The sequence below is a fragment of the Lissotriton helveticus genome, chromosome 10 (assembly GCF_964261635.1).
Source record: "Lissotriton helveticus chromosome 10, aLisHel1.1, whole genome shotgun sequence".
In the NCBI taxonomy this organism is placed as follows: domain Eukaryota; kingdom Metazoa; phylum Chordata; class Amphibia; order Caudata; family Salamandridae; genus Lissotriton; species Lissotriton helveticus.
This window is the reverse complement of record NC_136071.1, coordinates 9,466,560-9,490,342: the sequence shown is the minus strand read 5'-3', so window position 1 is coordinate 9,490,342 and position 23,783 is coordinate 9,466,560. Positions and strand designations below refer to the sequence as shown.

Below are 23,783 nucleotides of genomic sequence, written 5' to 3'. Positions count from 1 at the left end.
TCTCTACTGTGAAGGCTCCAGAATAAAAAAGTTTGAAGTATACCAGCTTAGACACCTCTATTGCATACCTGTTATAGATGCCTGTGAGCTTATTCTCGGGGATTTGGAAACAGCCTTGAACCTGCCAGCACTAATTTGTCTACTTTAAGCCAAACCATTCTCTCTTTACTGATGGGAAGCTAATTTTCTTTCTTGACTGGGTGAGAATCAGGGAGATGGATAAACCATGTGGTGTGAGGAGATTATAGTATAACCCCTGCAGCAGAGCAGTACATTCCCATGGACAGGAAGTGACCTCACGGTTAATGTGAGGCCTTGAAAGCTCAAGATGAAGGTTCACATAGAGGGTCCGTAGGTGCACCCATCCAGGAAAATCTCTATGTCCTGAGCACCATCCACCCAATGCATGCAGGCCACCTTCAAACCATTACACTCTGACTTGGAGTGTGCCTTCCTTCTCGTCTTTGACTTTCTTTCCATTGGTGGATCTTCTTCACCAGATTTAGGCTCAGACCATAGTGGTGTCTGTCCTGGAGGAATAACTAGGTGCTGTTGCCTGAAGGTCCTTGGTGTAATCCCGCTCCCATCACACTCTATTTGGAAGCCTTTCCGTATACCATCAATACTGCATGGATTCCTGCCAGACTCGCAGGTCTTCTATTCTGGGTCAGCGTGTTCGCACAGGTGGACAGCTCGAGCCGGCTAACCCTGCACGCTTCCACAACCACCTTTCAGGCACAAGGCCTCATAGTCTGCTCCTCGTACTCTGCAGTGCGTCAGCCCGGCGTATCAAAGCCTGATGACTCAAGTAAGTATAGTTAAGACTCAAGTAAGTGTAGCCAGGACTCCAGTTGGTGTATCCAGGACTCAAGTTGATGTGGCCAGCACTCAAATAAGTATGGTCAAGACTCGAGTAAGTATAGTTAAGACTCAAGTAAGTATAAGCAAGACTCAAGTAGGTGTAGCCAAGACTCAAGTAAGTGTAGCCAAGACCCAAATAAGTATAGCCGCGACTCAAGTGAAGCGCAGCTAATTGAAACATCTGCTTTTCAATGCTCTCTTAATGCAGACATCAGTATGAATTCCTATGCATTCTCCGACGTCTGGACCAGTTCCTGGTCCTTCCTTGGGCTCGTCATCGCTCGTACTCGAGGGAGTTTGTAATCCTCACTGTTTAATCTTGAAGCTTGAGCAGTGAGTGATACATTTTGCTTTATTGTGTTACAGCAATTGGCTCCCTTTCTTTGGGCCGTGGGTTTACAGTTCTGCTACATTCAGAGGCTCTACATATGAGTGTCAGAGAGAGAGACAGACAGACAGAGAGACAAATAACACCCCAAAGGTGGCTGTTAGGCGCTGTTGTGTTTTTCCCTCTTCCGCTGAAATTCATGTGTCTCCCTCGGATCAATGACCAGGACTGAGGGTCTGCAACCAGAGTATAGACCTCCTGGGAATGGCGCTGTTTTTTAATGAATGAAATTAAATGAAAAAATAATGTATACAGCACATCTTTTACCCGTGGTTGTTGAGGCGCCGACTCAGGGAGGGGACCGTAATAGCTGGCAAATAAGATTTACTGGTTAAACAGCCATGTTTTGAGTGCTTTCCTGAATGTCAACAACTGAGTTTCCTTTTGAGTGCCAAAGGAAGGGAATTCCAAAGTCTGGTGGCACCCTCCAGAAAGCTTCTGCCGCCAAAACCAGTCTTTTTGAATTTAGGTACTTCGGGGTCTAGCTGGAATATACCATTGCAAGTTGCGCTTAAAGTATTTTGGCCAATGCCAGGCAGTCCTTTAAAGGCGATGCTGACAAATAGGCCATTGCAGCAGTCAGCCTTCGCTATAACAAGGGCTGATGTGACCATTTTTTGTACACTCTGGGGGATAAAGGGAAGATGTGATGGTGTTGACGTGGCCCTCAAAAGACAGTTTATTATCAAAGGTTACTCCCAGGTTTTTCACCTTACTCACTGGTGTAAGGAGAGCGCAGAGTTCTTGCGGCCACAGAGTGGGCGTCCTACAGGACACATTGTTCCCGAAGAGTAGGACCTCCGTTTTACTGGAGTTGAGCTTTAGACACTTTGCGGCCATCCAATGCCCGACTTGAAGCAAACAATTATGGAAACGCGTGGCCGTGGGATTCAGCTGAGTTTAACTCACAGACACTGGGTTCCGGAACAAAGGTCTGACTGAATAAGGCCCGTAGTGTAGTCACCAGGCGCTCTACGTCCTCCTCTTCAGGATCAGCCATGGTTTATCCCACTCGGGTGGGGGGTGGAGTCTTACCCAAGAGGAGGACGAAAGGGAATGGCTTGGTCCAGGCACGCCACGGGATCTCTCCGCTTCATTCAGTGCATGAGTGTTAAAGACCAGACATACACTGGGTATGTTGTAGTATGAAATGACGGACGGGTAACGGGCCATTAGTTGTGTGGCCGGCGCAAGTAATGAGTCCACTGGGAACCAAACAGCCCATTGCAGCACTTGACTCTCTCAGGGTAGCGAAGCAGAGCAGTCCAAGGCCTACTCAGGAGAGGTGCGCGGGCTAGTAGCCACCGTTCGCTGATAAGCGATAATAAATAATTGTCCAGCCTGTGCTTTTTCTTTAGAAAAGTAAAAGTCCATTTATTACATACTCACTACTCAATACTATGCAGCAATTTACAAATATACACAAGGCTGGTGAAATCACTTTGGCAACATTACGTTTGACCCCAAAAGGGTCATGACCCTAAAATACACAGTACACCTCCATTCAAGTACAATATAACTCATAGCTCTATATGGGGTGTCAGTTTACATCAGGTTCAGGTTCTCACATTTGAAGATTGGAATCACATGTTATGGTAATAACTCATTCCATCACTGACTTCAGTGACCACAATCCCTCTGCGCTTACTATGAATAGTCACGCGTGTGGCGGCCTCAGCCGGGAATGAGACAGATGAGCTAAAGAAAGATGGAAAGACCCAGAGGGACCAGTGACATGTCCAGGAGCAGTGTTCGGAGGTGCAGAAGGAGCCAGGAATAAAAGTTATATATGGGCAATCCTGAAGAGTGTACTTGTGTGACTACAGGAATGTATATTTATGTTTACACACACAAACACACACTACACACCCACACACCTCTCACACACACCTCACACACACACACACCTCTCACACACACCTCACACACCTCTCACACACACCACACACACATCTCACACACACCACACACACACACCTCTCACACACACCTCTCACACACACCTCTCACACACACCTCACACACACCTCTCTCTCACACACACCTCACACACACAACACACACATCTCACACACACACATCTCACACACACACCTCACACACGTCACACACACACCCACACACACACCACACACACACACCTCACACACACCACACACACCCCACACACACACCACACACACACATCTCACACACACACCTCACACACGTCACACACACACCCACACACACACCACACACACACACCTCACACACACCTCACACACCCCACACACACACCACACACACACACCTCTCACACACACCTCACACACCTCTCACACACACCACACACACATCTCACACACCCACACACACACCACACACACACACCTCACACACACCTCTCTCTCACACACACCTCACACACACACCTCACACACACCTCACACACCCCACACACACACCACACACACACACCTCACACACACACACCTCTCACACACACCTCACACACCTCTCACACACACCACACACACCTCTCACACACACCACACACACATCTCACACACACCTCACACACCTCTCACACACACCACACACACATCTCACACACACACATCTCACACACACACCTCACACACGTCACACACACACCCACACACACACCACACACACACACCTCACACACACCTCACACACCCCACACACACACCACACACACACATCTCACACACACACATCTCACACACACACCTCACACACGTCACACACACACCCACACACACACCACACACACACACCTCACATACCCCACACACACCCCGCATACACGCGCATACACAACACACCTCACACAGACAACACACACACAGCACACCTCACACAAACATTCTGATAATTACATGTGTCCCCCTCCCTCATATCAGTGTGGTATTTATTTATTTCAAGCGGAATTTAATCTCCTAGAGAAAGGCAAAGGTTGCTAAGAATAACTCTCTGTTGTAGCGCCTCGCCCTTCCATCTTTCCACCTCTAAACGCTGTAAAGACCAGGACGCAGAGTTACCCGGTTAAAAGGCTGTGATGCTGCCAGGCCATGAAGGATGAAAGTCAAGGACGTCATTTAGGGGTCACCAGGGGTCGCAGCTGACCTCTAGTGGCCCCAGTCATTAAGGACAAGCCGTACAGAGTCCATCTGATGTCCTGCCCCGGAGCGTGGGCGTCAGTCTTGTGTGTGCTGCCCCCCCACACCTCATGAGCATGGTGCCCCCCCCCTCCCCCCCTCCGCTGGCATTAACACTGTGTTCCTCAGACCCTGGCAGGAGCGCGTGAACCCATCATTACAGCTCCCCGGGTACCAATGTCCACGTTCCAAAGCGCAGGGAGTGATGTGACGTGTTTACTGACAGAGGCCTGAAATTTTAACTTGGACAATACTTTCGCCTTTCCTAAAATCGACGCACAGCCTGGAGAAGAGTCTCTGTGTCCTGTATAGGCCGCTCTGAGGCTGGAGGGGCTGGATCCGGAAGCGGCAACGTGACAGGCTCGAGCTGCAAGGCTGTCTGATGCCCCCTAAAGAAGGATGGGGTGGAAATGTGGGTACCGCCCCAGAGCACCCTATGCCCACACCTGGGGGGCAGCCAAGGACCACAGGGCAACGGGCCCTCTAATCTTATCGGTGTCCTTTCATCTGCACCAATGAAAGCCTGTGCCAAGGCTACAAGGGCTCTCCGCCGTTCATCCAATGCATGTTGATAATATGCTGGCCGCTGAGTTGCTTCAAATACTCGTGCCCAGGTAACCCTGGAACGTACCTTCTGGGGTGGGAAAGGAGTGAGTCCGCTGGAATCCGCGGACCACCCAAGTCTATTAACCTCCCTTGCCCCCTTGGGATGAAAAGGTATCTTGGGCTCCTGAGCTTCACCCAGATATGCTGCCAACAAGCACTGCCACAGATCCAGGCCTTTTGAGTCAAGTGAAGAATCGCTCTCTGCCAGAGCAGGACTCACTCGATGAATGAAGTACCAGAGAAGCCCCCCCCCCCCGTCGTCTCTCCTGTCCCCAGCCCCTTGCCCCCTGCCCCTGCTTGTTTGACAGAAGGCTGGTGTCGGCAGGAAGGGCAGTGGTCTCCAAATCATCATGTTATATTTTGTTCTGTAACTATTTGTCCTTTTTCCGAACATCATCTTCCTACTTACTTGAAGTGTGTAGCTTTTGCACCTTATATATCTATTCTTGATTTGTATACTTTACATTTTGTTTCACTATCTTTTTATCTACGTGTATGCCTTGTTTGCCCTCATATTATCTTCCCATGTAAAGCGCTCTGATACCTCTTGGGTCTAGCCAGCGCTACATAAAACTTGAAAAAAAAAATAATAATAAAATAAGTTGTGGGATTCCACAGCAATCCAGAAAGCACCAAGGTCGGTGCATCTTGACTGTGGGGGCATTTCTCTAGGGAGGGGTACAGGTTTCTTCCCGTCTCCTTCTGTGGGAGACTGACACTGCCCCCACCCACCCCTGTAAAGACCTGTTCGGTCCTCCATGACTGGGGTCTTGTTTTGTTCATGCTTATGCGTGCGTGCGTGCGTGCGTGCGTGTCCTTGGCCACTGACCAGCGCCTTCTGGTGCCACTTTGACTTCGCCTGGGCGCCCCTCGATCGGAAGAGCTCTACATCAACTGGTAGATTTCAGTATATAACCCTTACACAACCAGGCGCGTTACACGACATTGAGTGGAAACTGGCCCATTAAATCCATCTGATTTCTATCAGCTGCCAAAGACCCGCAGTTTTGTCCTTGACTAGTCGCAGAACGACGATAACTGGACTGTTTCAAGGACCAAAAACATAATGGGAAGTGCCATGTAGGTGAAGCATAACCGGAAGTGCCTTGTCAATCAATCAATCAATCAATGTTTGTACAGCACAACTACTCACCCGCAAGGGTCTCAAGGTGCTGGAGGGGTGAGCTCAATCAATCAATCAATCAATCAGGGGTTTGTTAAGCGCACTACTCACCCGTGAAGGTCTCAAGGCGCTGTGGGGGCGGGGTGGGAGCGGCTCCGGATCAGTCGAAGAGCCAGGTCTTGAGGTCCTTCCTGAACGTGTGTAGGGTCGCGGCGCGTCTGATGTTCACAGGGAGCTCGTTCTAGGTCTTGGGCGCGATGTAGGAGAAAGCTGGGGGAGCAGCTCTGGATTCAGTCGAAGAGCCAGGTCTTGAGGTCCTTCCTGAACGTGTGTAGGGTCGCGGCGCGTCTGATGTTCACAGGGAGCTCGTTCTAGGTCTTGGGCGCGATGTAGGAGAAAGCTGGGGGAGCAGCTCTGGATTCAGTCGAAGAGCCAGGTCTTGAGGTCCTTCCTGAACGTGTGTAGGGTCGCGGCGCGTCTGATGTCGACAGGGAGCTCTTTCTAGGTTTTGGCTGCAATGTGGTAGAAAGCTCTCCCGCCCGTTCTGCGGATGCGGGGGGCCTCCGCCAGGGAGAGGTCCGCGGGGCGGAGGTTCCTCATGGGTACGTGGAAAGATACTCTCTCCTTGAGGTATTCAGGTCCGCTGTTGTAGAGGGATTTGTAGGCGTGGGTGAGGAGCTTGAAGATGACCCTCTTCTCGACGGGGAGCCAGTGGAGGCTTCGTATGTGTTGGGTCATGTGTTCGTGACGCGGCGTTCCAAGGACGAGTCTAGCTGCGGCGTTCTGGATGGTTTGGAGTTTGTGGAGCAGAGACTTGTTGATTCCGGCATAGAGGACGTTGCCGTAGTCCAGTCTGCTGGTTATGAGTGCGTGGGTGATGGTCTTGAGGGCTGGGGTCATCCGAAGAGGTCTTGAGGTCTTTCCTGAACTGGGGCAGTGTGGGGGTTTGTCGGAGGTGGAGGGGGAGGTCGCTTCAGGCCTTGGCTGTGAGGTAGGAGAAGGACTTCGTAGATGCATGGGACGGAGGCCAGAGCGAGGTCGGCTGATCGGAGGTATCTCTTGGTTGCGTGGAAGGAGAGTTAGAGTATAAGCAGAAGTGACTTGTAGGCTGAACATAACAGAAAGTGCTTCGTAGGTAGAGCATAACTGGAAGTGCTTTGTAGATAGAGCATAACTGGAAGTGCCATGTAGGTGGAGTTTAACCCGAAATGCCTTGCAGGTGCAGATCTTGTTGGTTGGTTTATGGATTGTTTGGGATTCGTTTTTTTTATTTTTAGGTGCCCTTCATTTTAATCTAGACTTGGACCTTTTTAGATGGGTTCTGTAGGTGTTCACTTGAAAGTAAATCCTGGCTACTGGTTTCCTTAGCTGTTTCCCGTCAAACTCCCTACTTTTTTCAACAGACTACAAAACTCTTACGAAGTGACTCGAGTCGATGCAAAGCATTTCTCATATGGCAACATTATGGGAAATGGCCTTAACACCGCGGGCTGAGACACATGTGCCGTTTCCCCGCACGCCGAACCACACATATGCCTTAACCACGCATACGCCGCAACCACGCTAACGCATGGTTGAGGCAGTCTACAGGCTAGATGCTGGAATGGGCAGGCAGGAAGAGGAGGATCGGCAGAGGATGCGGTTAGGTAAGTGGGGCTGGGGCCGAGTTTTGGGAGGTGGGGGTTGTTTTTCAGTGAGGGGGAAGTTTTTAGGGCTAAGGGTGGGTCAGGGTTGTTTATAGGGCAGAGGGCCGGGTTTTAGGGCTCAGAGCAGGGGGGAGTCAGGGTAGTTGTCAAGGGTAGGGGTCAGTTTTTAGGGCTCTGGGTGGGGGGCTGGGGGTAGGGGTAGTTTTTAGGGTATGGTGTTAGTGTTTAGGGGTCAGGCCGGGGTGGAGGAAGGGATAGATTTCAGGGCTGGGGCAGTTTTAGGTCTCAGGGCGGGGTGGGACAGGGTCGGGGTAGTTTACAGGGGTAGGGGTCAGTTTTTAGTGCTCAGGACTGGGAGTGGTGGGGTCGGGGTAGTTTTAGGACATGGGAACAGTTTTTAGGGCTCGGGCGGGGTGGGGGAAAAGGTACAGTTTCAGGGCTGGGGCAGTTTTAGGTCTGGACGTGCTGGGTCGGGCAGTTTATAGGTGCAGTTTTTAGGGTGGGGGGCTGGGGTCGGTGTGATTTTTAGGGCACAGGGCAGGGGAAAAGGGACAGTTTTCAGGGCTGGGGAAGGGATGTGATTTTTACCACACATGTCCTTTTACCTACCATGTCTTTACCATGAAATTGCGTGGTAAAGTAATGCGTGGTAAAGATGCGGTCGTGACCAGTTTTTTTAAATGTCCTTTGCATTGGGACATTGTATGTGTGGAGTCTTATCAATGGAGTCACCCTGAGTCTGGGCCTCTCAGCTCCGCCACCTCGTGGCGGAAGCTTCACTGCTTGCGCTGGTTACCGGGGAGATCCCGGTGCCTGAAATGGATAACCCGGTTATCTAATGAGGGTGCACTAGTGTGTAACCAGTGCATCCCCCCAACAGGACACTGCTCAGGATTCTCTGGTTGTCCCCCCCCAGACACCAAGAATAGGCCTCCCAGGTAAAAACCCCATCTACCATTAGCGCCAAGAGGCTGCTTCAATAGTGATCAAGCACTTTACAAAATGGATATTCTGTTCTATTCAACGTCTCCAGGACGTCTACATTGTTATGTTCAAGATTGCCTTGCTGGGATACCCGAACCCCTCCCATCGACGAAGTGGGATTCGAGTGGTGATCCACCTAAATGAATAACTGATTCGAAGAGTGCCCTGGCGCCTGCGTGTTCCCCTGTCACTCACTGGGAGTGAAATTCCACCGCACAGCTCCAGATCCCTGGTGTCACAGGGGAAACAACGAGGCCTGTCTGATGGGCTCGACGTCCAAGCTCGGCCCATCACACATGCACGTCACAGCTCTCCAGCAGAGCGTTGGACAATGATGGGCTCCGCGCCCAGGGCCGGACGGGCCATTCCGCCACTCTGGCTTTGTCCCGGTGGACTGCATGCTACGGGGGCTGCTTCCAGAGTACAATGGGCTCCCATGACCCAACCGGGCTCCCATACCTACACTCCAAGCCTGCCCAGGCACCTGGATACCCTCCCCGGTGAAAAGTGCGCTATACAAATCAATATAACATAACATAACATATAGCTCTGTTCTAGTCTCAGTCTCCTGCAATGTGGGGCTCATTCGAATGTTTTTGTCAGGGCTGATTTGGTTCCCTCTGGCCCTGCCTGCATCACATTTATAGTGTGATTGACAGTGCAGTGTCTCAAACATAGCCAATCACCCTGCGTCTCAAGCTGAAGCCTGGAGGTGATTGGCTGTTAGAAGCTCTGCACAGCCAATCACAGGGCCTGACGTGTGGCAGGCTTGGGAGCCAAGCAGTTACCTGGAGGCAAGTGGCAGAAGGCAGACACAGCTGGATGCACTACAGGGTAAGTATAAAGACAATGCCTTGAATGTGGCTGTATGTGTATGAGCATGTACAGGGGGGTTTAATGGTGGGAACTGTTATGATACAGCGTGCGTCCGTAGCACAGACTGATGATGCGGGGGGCCCGCATGGCTGAATCTATCCATCTGTAGCTATAGTGCAGGTGAGCATGCAGCATGAGCATCCCTTCATAAACTGAAAACTTGTGGTTGAGACCCAAATGACTGCACTCCCAAATGCATATTCAAATCTGATATCCGAGTGATAATTCTATGACTTCTACATTGCCCTGTGTGATGGGGGTGTCCCTCAGGGTCAGGCAGGGGAGACCCTCTCGGAGTGTGGTGTTGGCTGGGGTGTCCCTCGGGGTCAGGCAGGGGAGACCCTCTGTGAGTGTGGTGTGGGCTGGGGTGTCCTGCAGGGTCAGGCAGGGATACCCTCTGTGAGTGTGGTGTGGGCTGGGGGTGTCCCTCAGGGTCAGGCAGGGGAGACCCTCTGTGAGTGTGGTGTGGGCTGGGGGTGTCCCTCAGGGTCAGGCAGGGGAGACCCTCTGTAAGTGTGGTGTGGGCTGGGGTGTCCCTCAGGGTCAGGCAGGGATACCCTCTGTGAGTGTAGTGTGGGCTGGGGTGTCCCTCAGGGTCAGGCAGGGGAGACCCTCTGTGAGTGTGGTGTGGGCTGGGGTGTCCCTCAGGGTCAGGCAGGGGAGACCCTCTGTGAGTGTGGTGTGGGCTGGGGTGTCCCTCAGGGTCAGGCAGGGGAGGCCCTCTGTGAGTGTAGTGTGGGCTGGGGTGTCCCTCAGGGTCAGGCAGGGGAGGCCCTCTGTGAGTGTGGTGTGGGCTGGGGGTGTCCCCTCAGGGTCAGGCAGGGGAGGCCCTCTGTGAGTGTAGTGTGGGCTGGGGTGTCCCTCAGGGTCAGGCAGAGGAGACCCTCTGTGAGTGTAGTGTGGGCTGGGGTGTCCCTCAGGGTCAGGCAGAGGAGACCCTCTGTGAGTGTAGTGTGGGCTGGGGTGTCCCTCAGGGTCAGGCAGGGGAGGCCCTCTGTGAGTGTGGTGTGGGCTGGGGGTGTCCCTCAGGGTCAGGCAGGGAGACCCTCTGTGAGTGTGGTGTGGGCTGGGGGTGTCCTCAGGGTCAGGCAGGGGAGGCCCTCTGTGAGTGTGGTGTGGGCTGGGGTGTCCTGCAGGGTCAGGCAGAGGAGACCCTCTGTGAGTGTAGTGTGGGCTGGGGTGTCCCTCAGGGTCAGGCAGGGGAGGCCCTCTGTGAGTGTGGTGTGTGCTGGGGTGTCCCTCAGGGTCAGGCAGGGAGGCCCTCTGTGAGTGTGGTGTGTGCTGGGGTGTCCCTCAGGGTCAGGCAGGGAGACCCTCTGTGAGTGTAGTGTGGGTGGGGTGTCCCTCAGGGTCAGGCAGGGGAGGCCCTCTGTGAGTGTGGTGTGGGCTGGGGGTGTCCTCAGGGTCAGGCAGGGGAGGCCCTCTGTGAGTGTAGTGTGGGCTGGGGTGTCCCTCAGGGTCAGGCAGAGGAGACCCTCTGTGAGTGTAGTGTGGGCTGGGGTGTCCTGCAGGGGAGACCCTCTGTGAGTGTGGTGTGAGCTGGGGGTGTCCCTCAGGGTCAGGCAGGGGAGACCCTCTGTGAGTGTGGTGTGGGCTGGGGGTGTCCCTCAGGGTCAGGCAGAGGAGACCCTCTGTGAGTGTAGTGTGGGCTGGGGTGTCCTGCAGGGGAGACCCTCTGTGAGTGTGGTGTGGGCTGGGGTGTCCCTCAGGGTCAGGCAGGGGAGACCCTCTGTGAGTGTGGTGTGGGCTGGGGTGTCCCTCAGGGTCAGGCAGAGGAGACCCTCTGTGAGTGTGGTGTGGGCTGGGGTGTCCCTCAGGGTCAGGCAGGGGAGACCCTCTGTGAGTGTGGTGTGGGCTGGGGTGTCCCTCAGGGTCAGGCAGAGGAGACCCTCTGTGAGTGTAGTGTGGGCTGGGGTGTCCCTCAGGGTCAGGCAGGGGAGACCCTCTGTGAGTGTAGTGTGGGCTGGGGTGTCCTGCAGGGTCAGGCAGGGGAGGCCCTCTGTGAGTGTGGTGTGGGCTGGGGTGTCCCTCGGGGTCAGGCAGGGGAGCCCCTCTGTGAGTGTGGTGTGGGCTGGGGTGTCCCTCAGGGTCAGGCAGGGGAGGCCCTCTGTGAGTGTGGTGTGTGCTGGGGTGTCCCTCAGGGTCAGGCAGGGGAGGCCCTCTGTGAGTGTGGTGTGGGCTGGGGTGTCCTCAGGGTCAGGCAGGGGAGACCCTCTGTGAGTGTAGTGTGGGCTGGGGTGTCCTCGGGGTCAGGCATGGGAGGCCCTCTGTAAGTGTGGTGTTGGATGGGGTGTCCCTCAGGGTCAGGCAGGGGAGGCCCTCTGTGAGTGTGGTCTGGGCTGGGGTGTCCCTCAGGGTCAGGCAGGGGAGGCCCTCTGTGAGTGTGGTGTGGGCTGGGGTGTCCCTCAGGGTCAGGCAGGGGAGACCCTCTGTGAGTGTAGTGTGGGCTGGGGTGTCCTGCAGGGTCAGGCAGGGGAGGCCCTCTGTGAGTGTGGTGTGGGCTGGGGTGTCCCTCGGGGTCAGGCATGGGAGGCCCTCTGTGAGTATGGTGTTGGATGGGGTGTCCCTCAGGGTCAGGCAGGGGAGGCCCTCTGTGAGTGTGGTGTGGGCTGGGGTGTCCCTCAGGGTCAGGCAGGGGAGGCCCTCTGTGAGTGTGGTGTGGGCTGGGGTGTCCCTCAGGGTCAGGCAGGGGAGGCCCTCTGTGAGTGTGGTGTGGGCTGGGGTGTCCCTCATGGTCAGGCAGGGGAGGCCCTCTGTGAGTGTGGTGTGGGCTGGGGTGTCCCTCAGGGTCAGGCAGGGGAGACCCTCTGTGAGTGTGGTGTGGGCTGGGGGTGTCCCTCAGGGTCAGGCAGGGGAGGCCCCTCTGTGGGCTGGAGTGTCCCTCAGGGTCAGGCAGGGGAGGCCCTCTGTGAGTGTGGTGTGGCTGGGGTGTCCCTCAGGGTCAGGCAGGGGAGGCCCTCTGTGAGTGTGGTGTGGGCTGGGGTGTCCCTCAGGGTCAGGCAGGGGAGGCCCTCTGTGAGTGTGGTGTGGGCTGGGGTGTCCCTCAGGGTCAGGCAGGGGAGGCCCTCTGTGAGTGTGGTGTGGGCTGGGGTGTCCCTCAGGGTCAGGCAGGGGAGGCCCTCTGTGAGTGTGGTGTGGGCTGGGGTGTCCCTCAGGGTCAGGCAGGGGAGACCCTCTGTGAGTGTGGTGTGGGCTGGGGGTGTCCCTCAGGGTCAGGCAGGGGAGGCCCTCTGTGAGTGTGGTGTGGGCTGGGGGTGTCCCTCAGGGTCAGGCAGGGGAGGCCCTCTGTAAGTGTGGTGTTGGATGGGGTGTCCCGCAGGGTCAGGCAGGGGAGGCCCTCTGTGAGTGTGGTGTGGGCTGGGGTGTCCCTCGGTCAGGCAGGGGAGACCCTCTGTGAGTGTGGTGTTGGATGGGGTGTCCCTCAGGGTCAGGCAGGGGAGGCCCTCTGTGAGTGTGGTGTTGGGGCCCTGGGGTGTCCCTCAGGGTCAGGCAGGGGAGGCCCTCTGTGAGTGTGGTGTGGGCTGGGGTGTCCCTCAGGGTCAGGCAGGGGAGGCCCTCTGTGAGTGTGGTGTGGGCTGGGGTGTCCCTCAGGGTCAGGCAGGGGAGGCCCTCTATGAGTGTGGTGTTGGCTGGGGTGTCCCTCAGGGTCAGGCAGGGGAGGCCCTCTGTGAGTGTGGTGTGGGCTGGGGTGTCCCTCAGGGTCAGGCAGGGGAGGCCCTCTGTGAGTGTGGTGTGGGCTGGGGTGTCCCTCAGGGTCAGGCAGGGGAGACCCTCTGTGAGTGTGGTGTGGGCTGGGGTGTCCCTCAGGGTCAGGCAGGGGAGACCCTCTGTGAGTGTGGTGTGGGCTGGGGGTGTCCCTCAGGGTCAGGCAGGGAGGCCCTCTGTGAGTGTGGTGTGGGCTGGGGTGTCCCTCAGGGTCAGGCAGGGAGACCCTCTGTGAGTGTGGTGTGGGCTGGGGTGTCCCTCAGGGTCAGGCAGGGAGACCCTCTGTGAGTGTGGTGTGGGCTGGGGTGTCCCTCAAGGTCAGGCAGGGAGACCCTCTGTGAGTGTGGTGTGTGCTGGGGTGTCCCTCGGGGTCAGGCAGGGGAGGCCCTCTGTGAGTGTGGTGTGTGCTGGGGTGTCCCTCGGGGTCAGGCAGGGGAGGCCCTCTGTGAGTGTGGTGTGGGCTGGGGTGTCCCTCAGGGTCAGGCAGGGGAGGCCCTCTATGAGTGTGGTGTGGGCTGGGGTGTCCCTCAGGGTCAGGCAGGGGAGGCCCTCTGTGAGTGTGGTGTGGGCTGGGGTGTCCCTCGGGGTCAGGCAGGGGAGGCCCTCTGTGAGTGTGGTGTGGGCTGGGGTGTCCCTCAGGGTCAGGCAGGGGAGACCCTCTGTGAGTGTGGTGTGGGCTGGGGTGTCCCTCAGGGTCAGGCAGGGGAGACCCTCTGTGAGTGTGGTGTGGGCTGGGGGTGTCCCTCAGGGTCAGGCAGGGAGACCCTCTGTGAGTGTGGTGTGGGCTGGGGTGTCCCTCAAGGTCAGGCAGGGGAGACCCTCTGTGAGTGTGGTGTGTGCTGGGGTGTCCCTCAGGGTCAGGCAGGGGAGCCCCTCTGTGAGTGTGGTGTGGGCTGGGGGTGTCCCTCAGGGTCAGGCAGGGGAGACCCTCTGTGAGTGTGGTGTGGGCTGGGGTGTCCCTCAGGGTCAGGCAGGGGAGGCCCTCTGTGAGTGTGGTGTGGGCTGGGGTGTCCCTCAGGGTCAGGCAGGGGAGGCCCTCTGTGAGTGTGGTGTGGGCTGGGGTGTCCCTCAGGGTCAGGCAGGGGAGGCCCTCTGTGAGTGTGGTGTGGGCTGGGGTGTCCTGTAGGGTCAGGCAGGGGAGGCCCTCTGTGAGTGTGGTGTGGGGCTGGGGTGTCCCTCAGGGTCAGGCAGGGGAGACCCTCTGTGAGTGTGGTGTGGGCTGGGGGTGTCCCTCAGGGTCAGGCAGGGGAGGCCCTCTGTGGGCTGGAGTGTCCCTCAGGGTCAGGCAGGGGAGGCCCTCTGTGAGTGTGGTGTGGGCTGGGGTGTCCCTCAGGGTCAGGCAGGGGAGGCCCTCTGTGAGTGTGGTGTGGGCTGGGGTGTCCCTCAGGGTCAGGCAGGGGAGGCCCTCTGTGAGTGTGGTGTGGGCTGGGGTGTCCCTCAGGGTCAGGCAGGGGAGACCCTCTGTGAGTGTGGTGTTGGATGGGGTGTCCCGCAGGGTCAGGCAGGGGAGGCCCTCTGTGAGTGTGGTGTGGGCTGGGGGTGTCCCTCAGGGTCAGGCAGGGAGACCCTCTGTGAGTGTGGTGTGGGCTGGGGTGTCCCTCAAGGTCAGGCAGGGGAGACCCTCTGTGAGTGTGGTGTGTGCTGGGGTGTCCCTCGGGGTCAGGCAGGGGAGACCCTCTGTGAGTGTGGTGTGGGCTGGGGTGTCCCTCAGGGTCAGGCAGGGGAGGCCCTCTGTGAGTGTGGTGTGGGCTGGGGTGTCCCTCAGGGTCAGGCAGGGGAGCCCCTCTGTGAGTGTGGTGTGGGCTGGGGGTGTCCCTCAGGGTCAGGCAGGGGAGACCCTCTGTGAGTGTGGTGTGGGCTGGGGGTGTCCCTCAGGGTCAGGCAGGGGAGGCCCTCTGTGAGTGTGGTGTTGGATGGGGTGTCCCTCAGGGTCAGGCAGGGGAGCCCCTCTGTGAGTGTGGTGTGTGCTGGGGTGTCCCTCGGGGTCAGGCAGGGGAGACCCTCTGTGAGTGTGGTGTGGGCTGGGGTGTCCCTCAGGGTCAGGCAGGGGAGGCCCTCTGTGAGTGTGGTGTGGGCTGGGGTGTCCCTCAGGGTCAGGCAGGGGAGCCCCTCTGTGAGTGTGGTGTGGGCTGGGGGTGTCCCTCAGGGTCAGGCAGGGGAGACCCTCTGTGAGTGTGGTGTGGGCTGGGGGTGTCCCTCAGGGTCAGGCAGGGGAGGCCCTCTGTGAGTGTGGTGTTGGATGGGGTGTCCCTCAGGGTCAGGCAGGGGAGCCCCTCTGTGAGTGTGGTGTGGGCTGGGGGTGTCCCTCAGGGTCAGGCAGGGGAGGCCCTCTGTGAGTGTAGTGTGGGCTGGGGTGTCCCTCAGGGTCAGGCAGGGGAGGCCCTCTGTGAGTGTGGTGTGGGCTGGGGGTGTCCCTCAGGGTCAGGCAGGGGAGGCCCTCTGTGAGTGTAGTGTGGGCTGGGGTGTCCCTCAGGGTCAGGCAGAGGAGACCCTCTGTGAGTGTAGTGTGGGCTGGGGTGTCCCTCAGGGTCAGGCAGAGGAGACCCTCTGTGAGTGTAGTGTGGGCTGGGGTGTCCCTCAGGGTCAGGCAGGGGAGGCCCTCTGTGAGTGTGGTGTGGGCTGGGGGTGTCCCTCAGGGTCAGGCAGGGAGACCCTCTGTGAGTGTGGTGTGGGCTGGGGGTGTCCCTCAGGGTCAGGCAGGGGAGGCCCTCTGTGAGTGTGGTGTGGGCTGGGGTGTCCTGCAGGGTCAGGCAGAGGAGACCCTCTGTGAGTGTAGTGTGGGCTGGGGTGTCCCTCAGGGTCAGGCAGGGGAGACCCTCTGTGAGTGTGGTGTGGGCTGGGGGTGTCCCTCAGGGTCAGGCAGGGGAGGCCCTCTGTGAGTGTGGTGTGTGCTGGGGTGTCCCTCGGGGTCAGGCAGGGGAGACCCTCTGTGAGTGTGGTGTGGGCTGGGGTGTCCCTCAGGGTCAGGCAGGGGAGGCCCTCTGTGAGTGTGGTGTGGGCTGGGGGTGTCCCTCAGGGTCAGGCAGGGGAGACCCTCTGTGAGTGTGGTGTTGGATGGGGTGTCCCGCAGGGTCAGGCAGGGGAGGCCCTCTGTGAGTGTGGTGTGGGCTGGGGGTGTCCCTCAGGGTCAGGCAGGGAGACCCTCTGTGAGTGTGGTGTGGGCTGGGGTGTCCCTCAAGGTCAGGCAGGGGAGACCCTCTGTGAGTGTGGTGTGTGCTGGGGTGTCCCTCGGGGTCAGGCAGGGGAGACCCTCTGTGAGTGTGGTGTGGGCTGGGGTGTCCCTCAGGGTCAGGCAGGGGAGGCCCTCTGTGAGTGTGGTGTGGGCTGGGGTGTCCCTCAGGGTCAGGCAGGGGAGCCCCTCTGTGAGTGTGGTGTGGGCTGGGGGTGTCCCTCAGGGTCAGGCAGGGGAGACCCTCTGTGAGTGTGGTGTGGGCTGGGGGTGTCCCTCAGGGTCAGGCAGGGGAGGCCCTCTGTGAGTGTGGTGTTGGATGGGGTGTCCCTCAGGGTCAGGCAGGGGAGCCCCTCTGTGAGTGTGGTGTGTGCTGGGGTGTCCCTCGGGGTCAGGCAGGGGAGACCCTCTGTGAGTGTGGTGTGGGCTGGGGTGTCCCTCAGGGTCAGGCAGGGGAGGCCCTCTGTGAGTGTGGTGTGGGCTGGGGTGTCCCTCAGGGTCAGGCAGGGGAGCCCCTCTGTGAGTGTGGTGTGGGCTGGGGGTGTCCCTCAGGGTCAGGCAGGGGAGACCCTCTGTGAGTGTGGTGTGGGCTGGGGGTGTCCCTCAGGGTCAGGCAGGGGAGGCCCTCTGTGAGTGTGGTGTTGGATGGGGTGTCCCTCAGGGTCAGGCAGGGGAGCCCCTCTGTGAGTGTGGTGTGGGCTGGGGGTGTCCCTCAGGGTCAGGCAGGGGAGGCCCTCTGTGAGTGTAGTGTGGGCTGGGGTGTCCCTCAGGGTCAGGCAGGGGAGGCCCTCTGTGAGTGTGGTGTGGGCTGGGGGTGTCCCTCAGGGTCAGGCAGGGGAGGCCCTCTGTGAGTGTAGTGTGGGCTGGGGTGTCCCTCAGGGTCAGGCAGAGGAGACCCTCTGTGAGTGTAGTGTGGGCTGGGGTGTCCCTCAGGGTCAGGCAGAGGAGACCCTCTGTGAGTGTAGTGTGGGCTGGGGTGTCCCTCAGGGTCAGGCAGGGGAGGCCCTCTGTGAGTGTGGTGTGGGCTGGGGGTGTCCCTCAGGGTCAGGCAGGGAGACCCTCTGTGAGTGTGGTGTGGGCTGGGGGTGTCCCTCAGGGTCAGGCAGGGGAGGCCCTCTGTGAGTGTGGTGTGGGCTGGGGTGTCCTGCAGGGTCAGGCAGAGGAGACCCTCTGTGAGTGTAGTGTGGGCTGGGGTGTCCCTCAGGGTCAGGCAGGGGAGACCCTCTGTGAGTGTGGTGTGGGCTGGGGGTGTCCCTCAGGGTCAGGCAGGGGAGGCCCTCTGTGAGTGTGGTGTGTGCTGGGGTGTCCCTCGGGGTCAGGCAGGGGAGACCCTCTGTGAGTGTGGTGTGGGCTGGGGTGTCCCTCAGGGTCAGGCAGGGGAGACCCTCTGTGAGTGTGGTGTGGGCTGGGGTGTCCCTCAGGGTCAGGCAGGGGAGCCCCTCTGTGAGTGTGGTGTGGGCTGGGGTGTCCCTCAGGGTCAGGCAGGGGAGACCCTCTGTGAGTGTGGTGTGTGCTGGGGTGTCCCTCGGGGTCAGGCAGGGGAGACCCTCTGTGAGTGTGGTGTGGGCTGGGGTGTCCCTCAGGGTCAGGCAGGGGAGACCCTCTGTGAGTGTGGTGTGGGCTGGGGTGTCCCTCAGGGTCAGGCAGGGGAGCCCCTCTGTGAGTGTGGTGTGGGCTGGGGTGTCCCTCAGGGTCAGGCAGGGGAGACCCTCTGTGAGTGTGGTGTGGGCTGGGGTGTCCCTCAGGGTCAGGCAGGGGAGACCCTCTGTGAGTGTGGTGTGGGCTGGGGTGTCCCTCGGGGTCAGGCAGGGGAGACCCTCTGTGAGTGTGGTGTGGGCTGGGGTGTCCCTCGGGGTCAGGCAGGGGAGACCCTCTGTGAGTGTGGTGTGGGCTGGGGTGTCCCTCGGGGTCAGGCAGGGGAGCCCCTCTGTGAGTGTGGTGTGGGCTGGGGTGTCCCTCAGGGTCAGGCAGGGGAGGCCCTCTGTGAGTGTAGTGTGGGCTGGGGTGTCCCTCAGGGTCAGGCAGAGGAGACCCTCTGTGAGTGTAGTGTGGGCTGGGGTGTCCCTCAGGGTCAGGCAGAGGAGACCCTCTGTGAGTGTAGTGTGGGCTGGGGTGTCCCTCAGGGTCAGGCAGGGGAGGCCCTCTGTGAGTGTGGTGTGGGCTGGGGGTGTCCCTCAGGGTCAGGCAGGGAGACCCTCTGTGAGTGTGGTGTGGGCTGGGGGTGTCCCTCAGGGTCAGGCAGGGGAGGCCCTCTGTGAGTGTGGTGTGGGCTGGGGTGTCCCTCAGGGTCAGGCAGGGGAGGCCCTCTGTAAGTGTGGTGTTGGATGGGGTGTCCCGCAGGGTCAGGCAGGGGAGGCCCTCTGTGAGTGTGGTGTGGGCTGGGGTGTCCCTCAGGGTCAGGCAGGGGAGACCCTCTGTGAGTGTGGTGTGGGCTGGGGTGTCCCTCAGGGTCAGGCAGGGGAGCCCCTCTGTGAGTGTGGTGTGGGCTGGGGTGTCCCTCAGGGTCAGGCAGGGGAGACCCTCTGTGAGTGTGGTGTGGGCTGGGGTGTCCCTCAGGGTCAGGCAGGGGAGACCCTCTGTGAGTGTGGTGTGGGCTGGGGTGTCCCTCGGGGTCAGGCAGGGGAGACCCTCTGTGAGTGTGGTGTGGGCTGGGGTGTCCCTCGGGGTCAGGCAGGGGAGACCCTCTGTGAGTGTGGTGTGGGCTGGGGTGTCCCTCGGGGTCAGGCAGGGGAGACCCTCTGTGAGTGTGGTGTGGGCTGGGGTGTCCCTCAGGGTCAGGCAGGGGAGACCCTCTGTGAGTGTGGTGTGGGCTGGGGTGTCCCTCAGGGTCAGGCAGGGGAGACCCTCTGTGAGTGTGGTGTGGGCTGGGGTGTCCCTCAGGGTCAGGCAGGGGAGGCCCTCTGTGAGTGTGGTGTGGGCTGGGGTGTCCTGTAGGGTCAGGCAGGGGAGGCCCTCTGTGAGTGTGGTGTGGGCTGGGGTGTCCTGTAGGGTCAGGCAGGGAGGCCCTCTATGGGCTGGGGTGTCCTGCAGGGCCCGTGATAAAGGCCTCTCCTTCCCAGCAGGCCTCATGGCGCACACACGGCCTCTCTCCCCCCGTGCTCGGCTCCCTCGCCTCCAGCTGCCGCTCCCGGGGGCCCCCCGGGGGTTGCCCCGCGCGGATGTGCGGCGGGAGCGCCGGGGGAGGCGGATTGAAGTGGAGGCCCAGCGCCAGTCCTACTTTTGTGTCTTTAACTTTGCAGCCGCGTCTTGTCGTTGTGTGGGCGGGGCTTGTTTTGGGTGTCTTTCTTCAGGTTAGCGGTTACTTCCGGTTTTCCTACTTTGGATCCGAGTAGCGGTAAAACGGCCGGCGCGAGAGGTGAGTGTGAGGGGTGAGAGGTCAGGGGTTAGAGGTGAGGGGTGAGTGTGAGTGAGGAGGGGTGAGGTGAGTGAGGAGGAGAGGTGAGTGTGGGAGTTGAGGGGAGTGTGGGGCTGGAGGGGGGGTGAGTGGGAGTGTGGGGCTGGAGGGGGGGTGAGTGGGAGTGGAGGGGGGAGTGTGGGGCTGGAGGGGGGGTGAGTGGGAGTGGAGGGGGGAGTGTGGGGCTGGAGGGGGGGGGTGAGTGGGAGTGGAGGGGGTGTGTGGGGCTGGAGGGGGAGTGTGTGGGGCTGGAGGGGGGTGTGTGGGGCTGGAGGGGGGGTGAGTGGGAGTGGAGGGGTGTGGGGCTGGAGGGGGGGTGAGTGGGAGTGGAGGGGGGAGTGTGGGGGGTGAGTGGGAGTGGAGGGGGTGTGTGGGGCTGGAGGGGGAGTGTGTGGGGCTGGAGGGGGGGTGAGTGGGAGTGGAGGGGGGAGTGTGGGGCTGGAGGGGGGGGGTGAGTGGGAGTGGAGGGGGTGTGTGGGGCTGGAGGGGGAGTGTGTGGGGCTGGAGGGGGGTGTGTGGGGCTGGAGGGGGGGTGAGTGGGAGTGGAGGGGTGTGGGGCTGGAGGGGGGGTGAGTGGGAGTGGAGGGGGGAGTGTGGGGGGTGAGTGGGAGTGGAGGGGGGAGTGTGGGGCTGGAGGGGGGGTGAGTGGGAGTGGAGGGGGGAGTGTGGGGCTGGAGGGGGGGTGAGTGGGAGTGGAGGGGGGAGTGTGGGGCTGGAGGGGGGGTGAGTGGGAGTGGAGGGGGGAGTGTGGGGCTGGAGGGGGGGAGTGTGGGGCTGGAGGGGGGGAGTGTGGGGCTGGAGGGGGGGAGTGTGGGGCTGGAGGGGGGGTGAGTGGGAGTGGAGGGGTGTGGGGCTGGAGGGGGGGTGAGTGGGAGTGGAGGGGGGAGTGTGGGGGGTGAGTGGGAGTGGAGGGGGGAGTGTGGGGCTGGAGGGGGGGTGTGTGGGGCTGGAGGGGGGGTGAGTGGGAGTGGAGGGGGTGTGTGGGGCTGGAGGGGGGGTGTGTGGGGCTGGAGGAGGGGGGTGTGTGGGGCTGGAGGGGGGGGGTGTGGGGCTGGAGGGGGGGGGGTGTGGGGCTGGAGGGGGGAGTGTGGGGCTGACTAGGCTGGTGTCTGATAAGGCATTAAGCCAATGATAGAGACTTCATGGGCTCATTTGGCAAGCTCACGCCACATTTCATAGGTTTGATCTACTTAATATAAAATATTATAACAAAGCCTGTATGCCTGTTCTACTTACTGTGAAAAGTATGTGATAAGACCATAGGCTTTTAAGGATGGATTGTTATTACTCGGTGCTAAAGCCTGGAGGCATGTATTTTGTTACACTGAATTTCACAAATTGCTGTAGTAGGCAAGGGTTTTGGTGTTGAAGATCCACCCAGGCATACAGTAATCTTTATCAGTCGTTTTACAAGCGATAGTCTTTTACTTTGGTAACTGTAATTTTGTATACACTTGTACTTTTTTGACTGTATGCTAGATGGTTGCCTTGTGAAACAAGCATTGGCCTAGCCAATAGGTCTCGCCTTTGTGACCTTTACGCAACACAATATCCTTAGTGCAACATCAACTGTTGCATGGCTAAACACTTATAATGTCCCAAAGGCGAGACCTATTGGCTATGCCAATGCTTGTTTAAGTTTGGGTTGAAGAAGGAGATCAGGGCCACAGCCATGAGAATTACTGTTAACTGTAAGTGCATACATTTGAGTCCCATGCGCTATTTCATCAAAATCTCCTACAATCCATACCGGGGAGTAACCTTTTAAAAGAACAATTATTAATTGTGATTTCCACGTGTTTTCTGATGGCGTTGAGTGACTTGACCATTAAAGTCACTTTTTTGTGCAAAATATATTTAATGCTCTGAAATGTCTTGTCTCTGGGCTAGGCTGGACAAGCAGGAGATCAGGGCAACCCTCAGTTGACTGGGTGAGATTAACTCCTTTCAAGGGCTCTGTCGGCTGGGTTATCATCGGCCCATGCAGCCGAAAAGCGTCTCTGAGGGAGTGGCAATCAAGTGAGACTTGCTGCTATAGAGAATTAATGCTCCTTGGTACTGTGTATGAACATCTCTTCAGAAATGATTGTTCCACCTCATTTCCAACCAAAGAACAATTATTGTGGGGAGAAGCACCCTTAATGGTCCTTAATACGGTTGGAATTGTTTGCTACTAGCTAGCTCCGTGTAATATTGGCTGGTATTTAAACACTGATCGCTCAAGGTAATCTCGGCTGGTATTAAAACATTTAATTTGGCTGATTTTAGCTCTAGTCATACCATGTGGAAGAGGTGGACAAAAGGCCTCTGTCGTTGTCACTGTCATTATTGCAGGAAGTTCGAGTCCATTGTGAATCGGCTACACTGTAAAGTAAATACCAAAGATTTTCACCTTAATGTTGCTTCTCCTTCCTCCTGCTCCGTGACGTAATTCCGGTCCACAGGAGAGGAGGATTCTGGCTAGAAGGCAAGGGGGCAGAGCAAGGCAGAGCCCAGTGGGCGAGAGAAGGAATGGACGCTTCACTTGACTCTCTCATGCAAGGTCTGTGAACTTCAGGATTCTTGACATCTGAGATTAGGCTGTCCGGCCTAATGGGCTCATGTCTTAACTTCTGCAATGTACGGATAACAATTAAAGAGGATTCATTCATGCGGAAGGTGTTTCTCTATTTAATACAAGCTCACAACGTAACACTGGTGAGGAGGATACCTGGACTCCACATGCACTGTGCTACTTTGTTGGTCTGCCTCTGATGCCACATGTTCTCCTCTGAGCCTACATGCACCCTGCGATCAACAGAAGAAGGTAAATCCACCAACAGAAGAAGGTAAATCCACCAACAGAAGAAGGTAAATCCACCAACAGAAGAAGATAAATCCACCAACAGAAGAAGGTAAATCCACCAACAGAAGAAGGTAAATCCACCAACAGAAGAAGGTAAATCCACCAACAGAAGAAGGTAAATCCACCAACAGAAGAAGGTAAATCCACCATCAGAGGTGCGCCCCAAACTTCCAATGAAGTGCCTCTGTAGGTGCCTGCCCCACAGCCCTGGTCCACGTCACAGTCTCTGACTCGCTATCCTGGTAGTACCGCCAAAATGGCACTAACAACCTAGAGCACAGGTGGCGTCACTAGATCAAAGACTTTGACATATATACTGGTGTGTGAGACATTAACATATGAATGATTTCTCCTTTGCCTCCTGAGGCATTGTGGAGACCCAGGCACTTGTGATGTAATCTTTCAATGTGATGAGGAAGTGACTGTTGTATGATGGATTGAAGAAGCACTGTATGTTTCTTCAAATAAAACACTACCTGTGTTACTAAACTTTGCAAAAACGTGCTGAAACAATTGCCTCGTTTGTTACAAGGCTGGAAGAACGTGTTCCTTTACAATTGTGAAGAAGCTCTTCTTTCTCAAATAATTACAGAATACAAATCTGATGCATTCCACCAGAAGCTACTACAAAAAAGCGCGGCCGCAAATGCAGTTACAAAAACATCTATTTACACATTTTTATTACACATACTCTTTTAACTAGAGCACCGACTGCCTTACTTTAAACAAACGCCACTCCAATATGGCGGGGGAGGGTCCAGACCACTGTATGCCATCAGATGTGGAGAGTAATCTGTGGCCCGTTTGATAAGTCTATCCCGTACCCCATGTGTGGAGACGGTGGAAAGAACAGAAGTACAGAGGAGACTGTACCGGCTAATCTGCATTGCGGAAGAAGAGGGGGTCATTGCCTTTCCCAGAGACATTCTTCAGAGGAATGAAACGAGATGCGGGAGCTGCTGGTGTGCACGCGTTCTTGCGAGCAGCAGCATATGTTTCCAATTATCGCGCCCGCGTCTGGG

General features: G+C 57.8%; 1 protein-coding gene across 4 annotated transcripts in view; it reads left to right on the top strand.

Annotated features, from left to right (window-relative positions):
• Nucleotides 1-23,783, top strand: part of LOC144785747 (non-structural maintenance of chromosomes element 3 homolog) — a 105,950-nt gene that overhangs the window by 6,825 nt on the left and 75,342 nt on the right. The window contains exon 1 of one of the 4 annotated variants that reach the window (XM_078664544.1): nucleotides 19,799-19,877. The exons of 2 other annotated variants lie outside the window; for them this stretch is intronic. The gene's annotated coding sequence lies outside the window, so the exon portion shown is untranslated. Of the gene's footprint in view, nucleotides 1-19,798; nucleotides 19,878-23,783 lie in introns of those variants that run through there. One more of the 4 variants, XM_078664546.1, reaches the window with a different exon arrangement.